Source organism: Malaclemys terrapin, chromosome 5, assembly GCF_027887155.1.
Source record: "Malaclemys terrapin pileata isolate rMalTer1 chromosome 5, rMalTer1.hap1, whole genome shotgun sequence".
Taxonomy (NCBI): Eukaryota; Metazoa; Chordata; order Testudines; family Emydidae; genus Malaclemys; species Malaclemys terrapin.
In genome coordinates, this window is record NC_071509.1 from 17249018 (window position 1) to 17265452 (window position 16435).

Here is a 16435-nt window from a genome sequence, read left to right on the forward strand (position 1 = left end):
TCACTGGTGCTGCACTCACCAGTGTGGCACCAGGACCTCGTGCTTCTTTGTGCTGTGGTAGACTGAGATACTTTATGATTTTCCCAGTGAATTGTGGGAGAATTTGTCTGTCTTTCTGGGCACACAGGGGAATTGTTTCAGAGTAACAGCCGTGTTAGTCTGAATCCGCAAAAAGAAGAACAGGAGTACTTGTGGCACCTTAGAGACTAACAAATTTATTAGAGCATAAGCTTTCGTGGACTACAGCCCACTTCTTCGGATGGGGAATTGTTGGGAGGCTTTGGAGGACTATCAACATTCAAGTGATAACCTGCATTCTCATTGCAAAGTGGGCAGCTTACCAGCCTGAATAAAAGCAAAACCTGGGCTCTGATCCATACATCCCGCTGTACAGCTAGCCTGGCTTGGAAGTACCATAAAATCAAGTGAGAGGTTTTTGGGTGTGGATGGGTGGGGGATTAGGAGTAACATCCAGGTCAGAGCACAGACCAACTGAACAGTGAAGTCCCACTCTAGTGGCCAGACTTTCAGAATTGCTGAGAGAAGTATGAAGCACAAGATGGGGTACTAGTTGGTGTCTGCTATAGACCACCATATCGCGCTATGGTACAGGGTGACTGGTGCCTTATGCACCTATCTAGAATGTTTAGGAAAAAAAGCTGAGTGATCATGGGGACTTCAATTTGAATGGCATATGCTGGAGGTCTCATGCTGCCAGTACTAAAAAATCCTTGGACTTTATAAACATAGATAACAATTTCCTAAGTCAAAAGGTGTTGCAGCCAACACGGGAAGTCTATATTAGACCTTGTTCTAACAGATAAAGAGGAACTGATAACAGAGATAAAAATTAAGGGTAGTGTAAGTGCAAGTGATCATGACCTGATCACATTTATAATGTGCAAGCAGAATAATGTCCAGACCATTGATACATATACTTGGTACTTTAATAGGGCCAATTTCACAAAGCTGAAAACAATTATGAACCAAATCAGCTGGGGGGAAGAATTTAATCAGAAAAATGTGAATGATGATTAGGAATCATTTAAGAATACTTTACTAGATGTGCAAAAAGCCACAATCAGGGAAGAAGGCTATGCTGGTTAAAAATCAACCTGCTTTAGATGGGAAGTGAAGGCAGCTTTTAAAAAAACGTTAGGGCTGTCAAGCGATTAAAAAAAAATGAATCCCAATTAATAATTGCACTGCTAATAATAAATACCATTTTAAATATTTTTGGATGTTTTCTACATTTTCAAATATATTGATTTCAATTACAACACAGAACACAAAGTGTACAGTGCTCACTTTATATTTATTTTTGATTACAAGTATTTGCAGTGTAAAAAAACAAAAGAAATAGTATTTTTCAATTCACCTCATATAAGTACTGTAGTGCAATCTCTTTATCATGAAAGTTGAACTTACAAATGTAAAATTATGTAAAAAAAACTGCATTCAAAAATAAAACAATGTAAAATTTTAGAGCCTGCAAGTCCACTCAGTCCTTACGTCTTGTTCAGCCAATTGCTCAGACAAACAAGGTTGTTTACATTTGCAGGAGATAATGCTGCCCACTTCTTGTTTACAATGTCACCTGAAAGTGAGAACAGGCATTCTCATGGCACTGTTGTAGCTGGTATCGCAAGATATTTACATGCCAGATGTGCTAAAGATTCAGATCCCTTCATGCTTCAATCACCATTCTCGGGGACATGTGTCCGTGGTGATGACGGGTTCTGCTTGGTAACAATTAAAGCAGAGCGGACCGACGCATGTTCATTTTCATTATCTGAGTCAGATGCCACCAGCAGAAGGTTGATTTTCTTTTTTGGTGGTTTGGGTTCTGTAGTTTCCACATCTGAATGTTGTTCTTTTAAGACTTCTGAAAGCATGCTCAACACCTCGTCCCTCGCAGGTTTTGGAAGGCACTTCAGATTCTTAAACCTTGGGTCGAGTGTTGTAGCTATCTTTAGAAATCTCACATTGGTACCTTCTTTGCGTTTTGTCAAATCTGCAGTGAAAGTATTCTTAAAATGAACAACATGTGCTGGGTCATCATCCGAGACTGCTATAACATGAAATATATGGCAGAATGTGGGTAAAACAGAGTAAGAGACATACAATTCTCCCCCAACGAGTTCAGTCACAAATTTAATTAACACATTCTTTTTTTAACAGGCATCATCAACATGGACTCATGTCCTCTAGAATGATGGCCGAAGCATGAAGGGGCATACGAATGGTTAGCATATCTGGTACGTAATACCTGGCAATGCCGGCTCCAAAAGTGCCATGCAAATGCCTGTTCTCACTTTCTGGTGACGTAAATAAGAAGCAGGCAGCATTATCTCCTGAAAATGTAAACAAACTTGTTTGTCTTAGCGATTGGCTGAACAAGAAGTAGGACTGAGTGGACTTGTAGGCTCTGAAGTCTTACATTGTTTTGTTTTTGAGTGGAGTTATGTAACAAAAAAATCTAGATTTGTAAATTGCACTTTCATGACAAGGAGAGTGCACTACAGTACTTGTATAAGGTGAATTGAAATACTATTTATTTTGTTTATCATTTTTACAGTGCAAATATTTATAATAAAAAAATATACACTTTGATTTCAATTACAACACAGAATACAATATATATGGAATGTAGAAAAACATCCAAAATATTTAAACAATAGAATACCAATTGAAATTTATTAAGTGTGATTAAAACTGCGATTAATCACGATTAATTTTTTTGAGTTAATCGTGAGTTAACGGCGATTAATCGACAACCCTAAAATATGTCAAAAATGGAAGAAAAGGGAAGCTGGTAGTAATGAATATAAATCAGAAGTTAGGAGTTGTAAAAAATTGATAAGGGAAGTCAAGGGACACAAGGAGAAAACTATGTCCAGCAGAGTTAAGGACAATAAGGAGGTTTTTTTAATATATTAGGAACAAAAAGAATCCTGACAGCGATATTGGTCCATTACTAGATGGGAATGTTAGAACTATCAATAAAAGGCAGATGTGTTCATTAAATATTTATTTTCCGTATTTGGGGGAAAAACAGATGATATAGTCTCATAATATGGTGATGACAATTCTCTTTCCATTCCACTGGTATCCCAGGATGATGTTAAACAGCAGCTGCAAAAGTTAGAGATTTTGCACATCTGGATAACTTGCATCCAAGAGTTTTAAAAGAAGTGGCAGAGGAGCTCGCTGGACCGTTAATGTTGATTTTCAGTAAGTCTTAGAGTACTGGGGAAGTTCCAGAAGACAGGAAGAAAGCTAATGTTGTGTCAGTTTATAAAAAGGGTAAATGGGATGAATTGGGTAATTATAGGTCTGTCGGTCTGGTATTGATCCCTGGCAAGATATTGGAGCGTCTGATATGGGACTCAATTAATAAAGAACTAAAGGAAGATAATGTAATTAATGCAAATTAACATTGGTTTATGGAAAATAGATCCTGTCAAATTCACTTGGTTGATAAAGGTAATAGTGTTGACATAATCTACTTAGACTTCTGTGAAGTGTTTGACTTGGTACCGCACAACATTTTGATTTAAAAAAAAAACTAGAACAATATAAAATGAACATGTCACACATTAAATGGATTAAAAATTGGCTAACTGATAGATCTGAAAATATAACTGTAAATGGGGAATTATCAAGCTGGCCTGTTTTCAGTGGGCACCCACAGGATTGGTTCATGGCCCTATACTATTTAATATTTTTATCAGTGACCAGGAAGAAAACATAATATCATCACTGATACAGTTTGCAGATGACACAAAAACTGGGGGAGTTGTAAGTAATGAAGAGAACTGATTCAGAGCGATTGGAATTGCTTGGTAAACTGAGCACAAGCAAACTATGCATTTCATGATGGTTAAATGTATACATGGAACAAAGAATGTGGGCCATACTTACAGGACAGGGGGACACTATCCTGGGAAGCAGTGACTTTGAAAAAGACTTGGGGGTCATGGTGGATAATCAGCTGAACAAGAGCTTCGAGTGTGATGCTGTGGCCAAAAGATGTGATCCTGAGATGCATAAAGTGGGGAATCTTGAGTAGGAGTAAAGAGGTTATTTTACTTCTGCATTTAGCATTGTTGCGACCGCTGCTGGAATACTGTGTCCAGTTCTGGTGCCCGTAATTCAAGAAGGATGTTGATAAATTGGAGAATGTTCAGAGAAGAGCCACTAATGATTAAAGGTTGAGATAACCTGCCTTATAGTGATAAATTCAAGGAGCTCAAGCTATTTAGCTTAACAAAGAGAAGGGTAAGGGGTGATTTGATTACAGTCTATATGTATCTAGATGGGGAACAAATATTTAATATTGGACTCTTCAGTCTAGCAGAGAAAGCTATAACATGCTCCAATGGCTGGAAGCTGAAGCGAGACAAATTCAGACTAGAAAAAAGGTGTAAATTTTTAATAGTGAGGGTAATTAACCATTGGAACAATTTATCAATGGATGTGATCAGTTCTCCATCACTGATGATTTTTAAATCAAGACTGGATGTTTTTTTAAAAGATCTGCTGTAGGAATTGTTTTGAGGAAGTTCTATGTCCTGTCTAGTACAGATGGGTCAGATTAGATGAACATAGTGGTACCTTCTGGCCTGAATCTATGTTGGGTGCTGTTTTGAAACTCTGGCCATATGGGAGAGTGGGAGTTCTGGGTGCTGAACATTTCTGAAAATCTAGTGCCTAAATGAGAGGTCAACTCTTTTCTAAATCTGACCCCAATTTGTTTCATGTCAAGACTATTTATTCCCCACATCACATGCAAATCTAAGGGCAGGGATACAAGAATTACACAGTAAACATAATAAATCTCTAACTAGGCAGCTCCCAGTGGGACAGAAAGCAGAGGTGCCAACTTTCTAATGTGCCGGGGAATGCTCAACACCTGCTCTCTGCCAGGCCCTGCCTCCACTCCACCCCTTCTCCCAAGGCCCCACTCCTGCCTTGCCTGGCCCCACCCTGACCCCGCCTCTTTCTGCTCTCTCCCCCGAGTGCGCCCTGCCCTGCTATCTCCCCCCCAGCGACTCCTGCACACCACGGAAGGGAACAGCTGATCATGGTGGGCAGGAGGTTCTGTGGTCATGGGAAGCAGCTGATGGGGGGGCTACCAGGTACCAGCACCCACCATTTTTTTCCCATGAGTGCTCCAGCCCCTAGAGTTGGTGCCTATGACAGGAAGTTCTTTCTGTATACAGTAGCCAGGCACAGCAATCCAGTTACAATTATTTGCTACTCAGATGTGCTTTCACAGAATGCTAAGGGTAGTTACAAACCTCTGCAAACCCATTGAAATCAATGGAGTTTTTGTCTAACTGAAATCAGAAATGGATTCTGTTTATACACCACCCAAAAGTGCTCTATGGAGAAATTAAAAAAGGCAAGGTCTTTGCCATGAAGAGTGTACAACTTTAACAGAGACATAAATAAGGAAAGACCCCGATGCTGCAAAGAGATATCTCAGGAGGCGTCTTTCTATTCTAGTCTATTTAGGTTCTTATTCCACTGTCATCACCATAGTATCTAAGCATCTTCCAGTAGTGCATTAAGCAACATGACTAACTTCTGTTCCATGTAATTTGTTCTCCTATGCCTCCTGTCCCCAGGAGGTCAGTGGAAAATGAATCCCAGAAACATTTTACTTCAAACATTCTATTTTCCCTTTTGTAGCTAACAACAAAAACAGCAACCAGAGCCCAGCTCCGCAGGCTGTCTCCTGGGTCGCCCGCCCCTAAATCTAGCCCTGCTGGAGACTGTCCTAGAGGCTTTTCTGTATGCTCTCTTTTTCTGATGGCACCATAGCCTGTTTGTGATGATTTCTCTCTTGGTAGGCTACTACACTGATAATGTGTTGACATATGTCTGCAGAAGCTGGACCATTCTTTGGTATATAATGATTGACCTGAAAACTGACTGCAGGATGATAATAATTTATATTTATATAGTACCTCTACTAACTGCTTTCCAGATAGACCACGGGGATAACTACACTCATCTCTATGGTGAAACATCTCAGGGTACATTGCAGTTACGCTTTGGAGTGAATTTGGTCCATCATGTTGATTGGCACACAGCAACACAACAGTTTAGGACCAGAAGTGCAGAAGAATATTGTGGCCCACCTAATTTGGGAGGATTTTAGGTCTGCAGTGAACCACACTGGAATTTAGCACCACGGATTAATGCTTGGAAGAATGTCATGGGATCTTTAAGAGCCAGTAGTGACCCTTTTAGTTGCAGCACTTCCAGCACTCTGCAGGCTGTCCTCATGTTGGGCATTCATACAGCTGAGCACGCTCTAGTGTTTTGGCTGGAATTGGAGGGTAGGAGACTAGAAATTATATAAAGTTTTTCCAGTTGAGGTCATGGGCCTGGTTTTGGCTGGTTCACTCTTGAAGGTTCAGGGAACTTGAGCAGTTTCAGAGGCCCCTGAGAGAATATAATCTTCCTCCAAAACACCAATTTACCAATGTTTAGGAGGACTTTATAAGGATCTTTTGTCCTCGGCCCATAGACTACTGGCGAGGGGGGAGGGGGCACACAAGGGGAGGGCACGTGACCGCCCCACGTGTCTCCCCTGCCCAGTGACCCTTCTCACCCTAGGCCTAGCCTGGGGCCGCAGTGCTCTCCCTCATCCATGTTACCTGAGGGGGTCGCTCTGTCATTCCTTCCCTGTGCCTCCCCTCCCCCTGCACATTCAGCACTTTGCCTCCCAGCCAGGCTCTCTCAAGCAGAAGCGGCTCCAACCTGCTCCCTGCCCGGCTGCCAGGGAAAGCGACCAAATGTGCCCGGACAGAGGCGCAGGGAGAGAAGGACAGAGAGCCCCCCCCCAACTCCAGCAGGCCAATCCGGGGGGCACTTCACTCTCCATGTCCCCACTACGCCTCGCCTGTGCCTCAGCCAGTGATAGAACGGCCCCTTTGCACCTTATGTGCACGTCTCCACCCCTCAGGTAATCCTGGTTCATGGATGACCGGCTGCAATGTAAATGGAGGGAAGATGGCTAGAACTTGGTGGAAGACTCACTCCTAATTGGTCTGATGGTGTCCTACAGATTTTCATGCTATGGCTGTGTCGGAGAGGAGGAGCAGTTGCTTTGCCTTCATTCCACCATCCGTAAACCCTTGATCAGAGGATCTGTTCAGAGTGTTGGATAGTCTATTTAATCCTGACGGTCTCGCTTGTTGGCTGGTTGCAGTCCTTCCATTGTCAGGGAATTTCAGGAAATTGCTTTGTGGATAAAACTGTGCAGATTCAGACCAGATTTTCTGTGCTTGTGGGGGCAGAGCAATATCTAGAGGAAACCAGTGCTACATGTCCTGTGCTTGAGTTTTGGCCGGTGATGTTCTCTGAGATACTCAGATGCTGGGGGCACTCTATGCCACAAAGTGGGGAAGAGCTAGTCTCTCAAGTGGCTTGGACTATGAACACCTCCCTTATGGAGGGCAGGCTGAGTAACTGTGTGTGGCTTCTGTTCAGGAACATTTTACTCGATGCTGATTGCCTGGCCAAATATTGGCCTATATCAAGAGCTGCTTGAAATGATTCAGAACAAAAATTTGTTTTAAAAAAAAGTACAATCAATAAAATTGGCCTTTTTAAAACAAAAACAAAAATTGAATTAAAAATGTTTGGGTTTTGACATTGTCTGTTTATTTTCTGACACACAACTGAAAACCAAAAGAACTGTGTTGTGCTTCTGTTTGATCCCAGTTTTAGTTTTCCTGTTTTCTCCTTTCGGCAACATTTTTTCCTTTTTACCCCCTTTGGAGTAGAAAAATGGGAAGAAAGGGCCTGGGAAGGAAAAGCTGGAAAACTCAAACCTAAACACTTTCAAATTAAAAACAAAACAAAACACAAAAATGTTCCAACTCGGTTCTTTTCAAAAACTTCTCACCAATTTTTTTGTACAACTTTCATAGTTTTTCTTAATTTTTGACCAGCTTTACCTATATCTAATCTTCCATTTTTGTTAAAGGTGATAGCGAAGATCATGGCAACACAGGTCTGAGTTCCTTGTTGCCTCAGATCTCCTTGACCAGTGTCAGCATGTGCACTGATTAGGATATAGTTCAGAGACGGCACTGGTTGCCCTGGTAAAGAATCTCCTCCTAGCAATGGATGAAAATGAGGGGTCCAAGATGACATTATTAGCTCTGTCAGCTGCCTTTGATCATGTGGTGGTGTTGACTTGCCTGCAGGCCCTAGCAGGAGTGGATGGGGCTGCAGTTAGGTAGCTCCATTCATTTATCGTGGAATGTTTCCAGAGGATGGTTTTAGGCAATTACGCTTCTCCCCTGAAGATGCTCTCATGGTGGGTCCCATGTGGATCCAGCTCATTGACCTTACTTGCTCAATGTGTTTGTGGGACTGGTGTGAAGGTTAGGAAAGAGACATGGGTATTGGAGCTTTCAGGATGCTGATGACATCCAGACAATACAAACTGTTTTCTTCCGGTTCACAGCTTTCTAAGACTATCCTCAGTTCCTTTTCCTCTCTGTTTGTCTGTGCCTTGATTGTTCACTTCTGTGAATCCAGCAGCCCCTCTCAGCCCCAAATCCTGGATGCTTTGTACTCTCTGTATACAATACAAGGGTCTGCTCAGCTGGTGATCATGGGCTGATGAGCAGTACCCTTTCAAGTCCTCTTTCATGTTGTTTTTCTTCCATCTCCATATGCACAGAAAATGGGGTCTAGTTCAATAAAGCAAGATCATGGAAAAGCAAACTTTAGATCAGGTAAAGAGATAAAAGTAAAACAAAGAGGTGGAAGGGTATCCACATCTCTGACAGTTATATCTCTTGCTGCCAGTCCCAACAGAGGGCAAGGAATTAAAGGGCAAGTGGACTCAATTACCCTCCCCTATATAGATGATCCCTCTAGGTCATGTTAACAAAGGAAGGTTCATCTAGTTGTTAAAGCATTGGACTGGGATGCCGACAACAGCCGTTCAATTCCAGGCTATACCACGGTGGCGTAGTGTGTTCTACATGGGTGTGATTTCTAAAGCATACTAAAATATTGCACAAATTCGTCTGTGTAGACCCTGTTGGTGTGCACTAAAGTTTTCATAGTGTGCGTTAACATAGTCCTACAGCACTACATTAAAATGTAATAGGGATCCTTCAGTACACACCAGCAGGGTCTATGTGGACCAATTAATATGCAACCTGTTGGTGCGATTTAGAAGTCAGACCCCTGTAGACAGGGCTGTCCGTAGGGGGGTGCGGGGTGTGGGGCCCAGGACATAGGTGCTGAGTTTCTATCTGCCGGGAGGTGCTCCTCCACAGCTCCGCCCAGGCCCTGCCCCCACTCCACCCCTTCCCCCAAGGCCCTGCCCCCGCCCCGCCTCTTTCTGCTCCCTGTGCAGTTCTGCCCCCTCCCCTGAGCACGCTGCACCCTCGCTCCTCTCTCCTCTCCCCAGTGCCTCCAGATGCGGTGAAACAGCTGATCGGTGATAGGTGCTGGGAGGGAGGGGGAGGTTGGTAGGGGAGCTTCTCCTTACCCCTCCCCGCCTGCCCCCTGCCTCACCTCCCCGCCTGCCACCTCACGAAGCGCGGGGCCCCGCAAAGCACGGGGCCCAGGGCAATCACCCCGATTTGCTGTACCCTAGGGATGGCTCTGCCTATAGAGCACATTACCCCACCATGTAGACAAGCCATAAATCTGTTTCTTATCTGTAAAATAGAGCTGATACTGATGATGAGGATACTTTCATCTGTAAGGTCTCCAGAGCAAGGGCTGCCTCTTAGTGCGTGTTCGTGCAGTGCCTAGCACAATGGGTTTCTGATTTTTGTTGCAATGTTTAGGTGCTACTGTAATACACATAATAATTAGACGGAGACACATTGCAAAGGATTTATGAAGAAAATCTGAATTTTCACCACTTGTGCTGAACCTCCCCTTGTGCTTAGATGATTTTGGTCATAATTGCCAACAATCTGGTGTTGTTCACCAGCACTAAATTCAGTTGATAGATGAGCATTTTTTTAAGTCTCCAGGGAAAATGTGAAGGGGGGGATAGCTCAGTGGTTTGAGCATTGGCCTGTTAAAGCCAGGGTTGTGAGTTCAATCCTTGAGGGGGCCAGTTAGGGATCTGGGGTAAAAATCTTTCTAGGGATTGGTCCTGCTTTGAGCAGGGGGTTGGACTAGATGACCTCCTGAGGTCACTTCCAACCCTGATATTCTAAGATGGTTTTTACTCTTACAGCTGGGGAGATTTATTTATTTATTTATTTATTTAATAAAAGATGTCCAACTAGTTCTAAATACAAGCCTTCAGATCTGAGCTGTTATAAATGCAGTGCCCCTCTGTTCGTTCCAATGGGATATCAGAAGATCTCCCTAATTTATATGTAATGCATTTATAGATGTACTGGTCATTCTTTCAAGGGAGCATAAAGTCACCATTGTTAGCACATGCTTACTGGTAACAGCTCATGCTTCTGGAGTACTGAGCTTTCCGTAATGACATTACAAGAAAAAGGAAGATGAAGTAATGCTGATCACTGTGACAGCCTCTGTCTGCAGGACAAGGATTTAATTCAGAATTAAACCACATTAGCACTGAAAAAGCCATTACTCACTTGCAAACTCTTTTTTTTTTTTCAGAATCATTTCATTGCTCAGTGCAATAAGCCACCACATTTATCCACAAACATTTTATGACTGATGCTTTATTTTGCGTTTGAATGTTTCTTTAATGAGATCTGTGTGCTTGAAAATATCTGGTAACATCGCTACCACTTTGCTTTCAGATTAACAAAATGGCTATTCTGTCACAACTTGTGCTTGAGTTGACATTCAATTTTGACCTTTTTTAAACAAAAAACAGAGCAATGGCTTTCCAAGCATTACAGATTTTTTTCCAAATATAAATAAATTCATCTAGAATAAAAACTTGTGTGTAGCTCTTTGTCACTTTGGCCTGGTCTACACTGTGGGAGGGGGGGATCAATCTAGGATACACAACTTCAGCTATGAGAATAGTGTAGCTGAAGTTGACGTATGTTAGATCAACTTAGATTGACTTACGTCGCGTCTTTGCGGCGCAGGATCGACGGCAGCCGCTCCCCTATCGACTCCGCTTCCTCCTCTCGCAGCGGTGGAGTTCCGAAGTCGACGGGAAGCGCGTTTGGGGATCGATTTATCGTGTCTAGACGAGACACGACAAATTAATCCCTGATAGATCGATCACTACCTGCCAATCCGATGGGTAGTGTAGATGTACCTTTATTTTAAGATGTAGATTATGTTTGTGTTTGGCATTAGCTAAAAGAGACTTCAGGCAAGCCTTGTTTAGAAAGACCTACTCTGTTAGTGCACAAAACTTCTTTCTGTGGTTAGGGTATCTGCTTTGCTCTCTTTAAAAGGCTGTGATGAAGGCAGTGGGCTTGTCTACATGGTGAGTTAGTGTGTAGCAAGCCAGGGTGTGAATCTATGACACGCTAGCTTGCCGCATGGACACTCCTGTAAAAGTTCTATAGTGCGCTTTGACATAAACCCATCCAGTCCTGAGCACAAAGTACTTGGTACTATCTCTGGGCTATTCTACATTATGCTGGCTACACGTGGCTTTCCAGCAGACATAGATCGACTGGGCATAAATACACTCCTTTCTCCAAAGCTATGCCATGTTTGAGACCAAGAACGGTGGGTAATACGGGAGCTGCCACGGTGGCTCTTCAACCAGCTGAGGATTCCCCCATATCCGTGAAATCCCCAGGGAGCTGCATCACCTCGTTTGCCATTGCAGCAGTACAAAGCAACCAGAGCAGGGACCGGATCTAGCCCATAGACAAGTTGGATTCAATATAAGGCATGGAAAATATTATGATGAGCTGTACAGACTCTTTGGTACCCAAAAGGGAGGAGGGATGCTAAGTTCCCTCCACCTGCCCACCTCCAATTTTCCTACCTTAGCAAGGTGATTTCTGCCTAGAAGGGAGAAGCTTGAGGGAAAGGTCAAGGAGAAGACTGCTGTCTCCAAATAGCCGGGCCTCCTATGACAGCCAAGCAGTACAGTGCAAGGGGCTGCTGCTTTGAGATCCATTCTCTAATTGCTGGGACAGTTCTTTCAGGAGTGCATATGTCTTCTGTTTTCTTTCTTTTGAGGTTGTAGGCTCTGTGCTATTGAACTGCCAAGAGCAGAAGAGTGTTTTGTAGTGTGTGTTAGGTGGGACGGCTGAAAATAAAACAACAGGCCTTATAAGGAAAAGGATTGATTTTCCCCCCTTTAAAGTTATCTCTGATTGACTATTGGAAGGACTCTCTAGGCCATGGCTCTGCCACACCTACCATTTGTAATCTGCAACCTGTAATATTACAAAATAAACACAATTTAAACTGCACAAGGTCCAGATTTTAAGAGTTCTGCTTCTATCTAGGAACTCAAATAAGTGGCCAGATTCTAATGCATCTTGGATGCTGAGATCCTTTGAAAAATCAGATCCCAGCTGTGGGTTTTGAGCTCTTGAAAATCAAGTTCTGAGCTCTTTTGAAAAATCTAGTCTAGGATATCTAGATGGGTGCTGCCAAAGGATGACTGGGATTAATGTTATAGGTATGTTCTTATTTTCTCAAAAGAAATTCTAGTGGAAGCCTCCTTCCTAACATTCACTGTATAAAAACATTCACATGTTGCTTTTTAAAAAACAAACACACTTTTGTAACAGTCTCTTTTATTATACTGTGTTGGCCTTTTGGTACATGCCATTGATTTTTTTTAGACTCAAACAGCTCATTCCAACTTGTTTCTTGTTACTCTTTAAGCCAGCAAAGGATGTTTGCCCTTTTGCACTGAAGCACTGTACTCGCTCTGTTGATGTGAGCTCTGCAGAGGGTTATCCCTTGGACATGCACGGTGGTGCCAGATGAAGATAATGGACTCTTTTCAGACTAAAACATGCCTGTAGGAGTGTTCTGAGCATAACTTTCACAAGCAGAACTGCAGTTAATCTTTCATTTGGAACTGCAGGGGGGGGGAGCTTTGACCTTGACTGCGTGCTCAATGTTTTTAAGCCCACTGATGACTCTTTGGGGGTGTGGGAATCATCAAGACTTTTCAGCGTTGCATTCATCTGCCTGTTTCACTTTGCCAGCTCCTGCCAAACATGCAATAGTAAAAAGATATCCAGCTACAGGAATCTATCACGTCTTTTCCACCCCCAGCACTCCTAGTTCCAGTACTGCTGGATGGGCACTACATTAATCCTTCTCCAGTCTTCCAGAACATCTCCTGTCATCCATTAGTTTGCAAATATTATTGCCAGTGGTTCTGAGATTTCTTCAGCTAATTCCTTCAGCACCTTGGGGTGAACAGCATCAGGCCGCGCTTACTTGAATTCATCCAAATTAGTCAAAAGATCTCTGACATGTTCTTTACTTATCCCAATCTGCATCCCTTCCCCTTTATTATCTATGGTAACTTTGCTAGTTGTCTGCTGACATTCTATTTTTTATACGACTGAAGAAAGTAGACATTGAGCAGCTCTGTCTTCCTATCATCTGCTGTTACCAGCTCACCTTCTCCATTGAGCAGTGCACTCACACCATCCCTGATCATTCTTTTTTGTCTGATATATTTGTAGAACCCCTTCTTGTTGTCTCTAATATTTCTTGCCATCTATAACTCATTCTTTGCCTTGGCTTTCCTGATTTTGTCCCCACATGCTTGCGCTATTCCCATGTATAGTTCCTTGGTGACATGCTCCTCCTTCCATTTCCTGTACGTATCCCTTTTGGTTTTTAAATAGCTAAAAAAGCTCTTTAATGTATTTATTCTCAAAACACCCTTTTAAGGTAAAGACATGTTATTGCCCCCATTTTACAGGTGCAGAATATAGAGGTTAAGTGACTTGCCCAAGGTCACATAGACAGTCTGTGGCAGAACAGTGACTTGAACCCAGGTATCTCAAATGCCAGGGTAGTGGCCAAACCATTGGATTGTCTGACCCCAATGCACAGTTGGACATTGAGAGGTGTGTACATGTAAAGCATCTGAGGACTGAATTTGGCCTAATATATCCATGATAAGAATCCTGTGGCCACACACTCCTGCCTGGCAGATGTTTCCAGCTAAACGCAAGGTTACTACCTCTCGATCTATTCTTCCTGGTGTGACGAATCTATTCTGGATATGTATTTAAGCAGAGTCTTGACATCTCTTTAACAAAGAGAACTATACTCTGTCAGGCAGCATGGAAAACTCTACTGTGGAGTGTGGCATGAGGAACCCGAGGTAGAATTTACATGGAACCTGCAGCAGTAAAGTTCTCTCTCTACCACATTGTTGTTTCTAGTAGTTTCGGTAACCTGGATGCGTTATTCAGTAATCAAACTATATTTGGGGTGAATGTAGTTTGGATAGACTGTGGTTCAGTAGGTAGGGGAGCAGACTAAGAGTCAGGAGACCTGCAGACAAGGGGCTTAGGCTGAAATTTTAAAAATGGCTGTTGATTTTCGGAAGCCTCAATTTTTGGGTCTCTGACTTGAAACCAGTTTGGGTTTGATTTTGAGATACACAGGGCATCCACAGCTCTACTTGAAGCGAATGGGGCCTGTGGGAGCTCAATACCTCTAAAAATCAGGTCCAAGGTATCTAAATTGAGGACTTAAAAAATGAACCACTGGAAATCAAAAGCCTGTTTTGGATACTTTGTCCTCAGTCTCTTTGTGCCTTAGTTTCCCCATCTAATGGGGATAATCATGATTCTCCTCCATTGTGAAGTGCTTTGAGATCTAAGGATGAAGAGCACCTCGGTACTTACGTGTGAAGTGTTCTTAGCTACAGGCTCTTAATCAGATATGGCAAGAACTAAGAAGTAACTGAGATTCTTTCTTTTAATACAGTATGTGCGATACCTGGGTAAAGATAACAAAGAGCTCTGATAGTGAGAAAGGAAATACCAAAGTATCCCCCTTTCACACCATCTGAGCTCAGTCTTTCCTACTTGTGAGGATTTCCCCCCACCGCAAATACTCAATGTCTCTAGACATTGAGGGGAGAGATCTTCAGCAGGTGTAAATCTGCACTGAACCTGATGGAGCTCTGCCAATCTACGTCAGTTGAGCATCAGCCCCAAAGACACAATTGAACCTTTCATAGCAATCTTTGAACTTGTGTCCTGGTCAAATTTTCCCATCCCCTTGCCATTGCCATTCATATCAAGCTGCTGTTCTTCCGTACCAGGGTTAGTTACATTTCAGATGTCCCATAGTTATGTATATAGCTGTAAGTCTCTTTGGGAGACTTTGTGGATGACTGACTGCAGCTTACATAGTCTCCTGCCTCCCGCAGTTACCAGGCCTCAGGGCATGGGGCTGGGTATTTTCCAGCTGCAAAATGATACACAGCAGGGCATAGTCTGTGGGTCAGATTCTCCAGTTTAAGTCCATTTTAAATGGCATAAAGTGGCCAGTGGAGAAGACCTCATGTGCCGGAGAACTCTCCACTGGAAGAAAGCCGGTGGCTAGTATAGAGGCTTCTGCTGCACCAACCATCACATCCACTTCTGGTGTAGGGAGCCAGAGGAAGGGAAAGTCACTACGGGACTTCACACCATTGGTGTAAACTAGAGCTGTAAACTTACACCAAGGGGTCAGAGAGCTGCTACCGGCTCCTTGTACCCTACCACATCCCTCACGGCTTCTAAGCTAAGCTCAGATGCAAATGAGAACCGAACTCTCACGGTCTGTTTGTATCAATTCTTAATTAGCACATAGAAACCTAAGGTGCTAGAGGCAACTTGATGATTTCACTCTCACTCGCATGCACTGATGTGGTGATGGTTTTTTTTAATAAAGTTCAGGACCTTGACTTGCATTTGGGTTGAGACTCTCCACAGTGGTGCTTGAATATGTTTTCAACCACTTGTAACATCAGGTACCTGGCAAATGGACTGCAAATGATCCACACACTAATTTACCACACACCGGCATGATCCTTTTCATAAAGGCACTGATTTGTGCCAACCAAGCAAAAGGCAAAGTATACCTATTTTCTTAATAAAATCTTCTACTTTTCTTGTGCCTCACTTAAAACCTTCTTATCTGATACCAAGTAATTTAAGCATTTTTAACATTCTAAAGGCACATTAATCCTTTTAAAAAAAAAGTAAATGGGCTTAGAATGACATTTTAACAATGTCTATGGAATGTTAAATCAATGAAAAATTCTAACAGCAGTTTCAAGCATTTTTTGGCTGAAATGTCCCAGTAGTATTAATCCATAGTAAAATATAAGCATTATATTGAGTTTCCAACTGCTTGTCAATGACTTAAAATATTTTAAGTACTACCAGCATGAGCTGTGTTTTTATTTCAGCAAATGGAAGCCCACGCATGTGGTTTGAGTGAGCTGGAGCATGTAATATAATGCTTTGTATCATAGGGGCCTATATTTTCATGG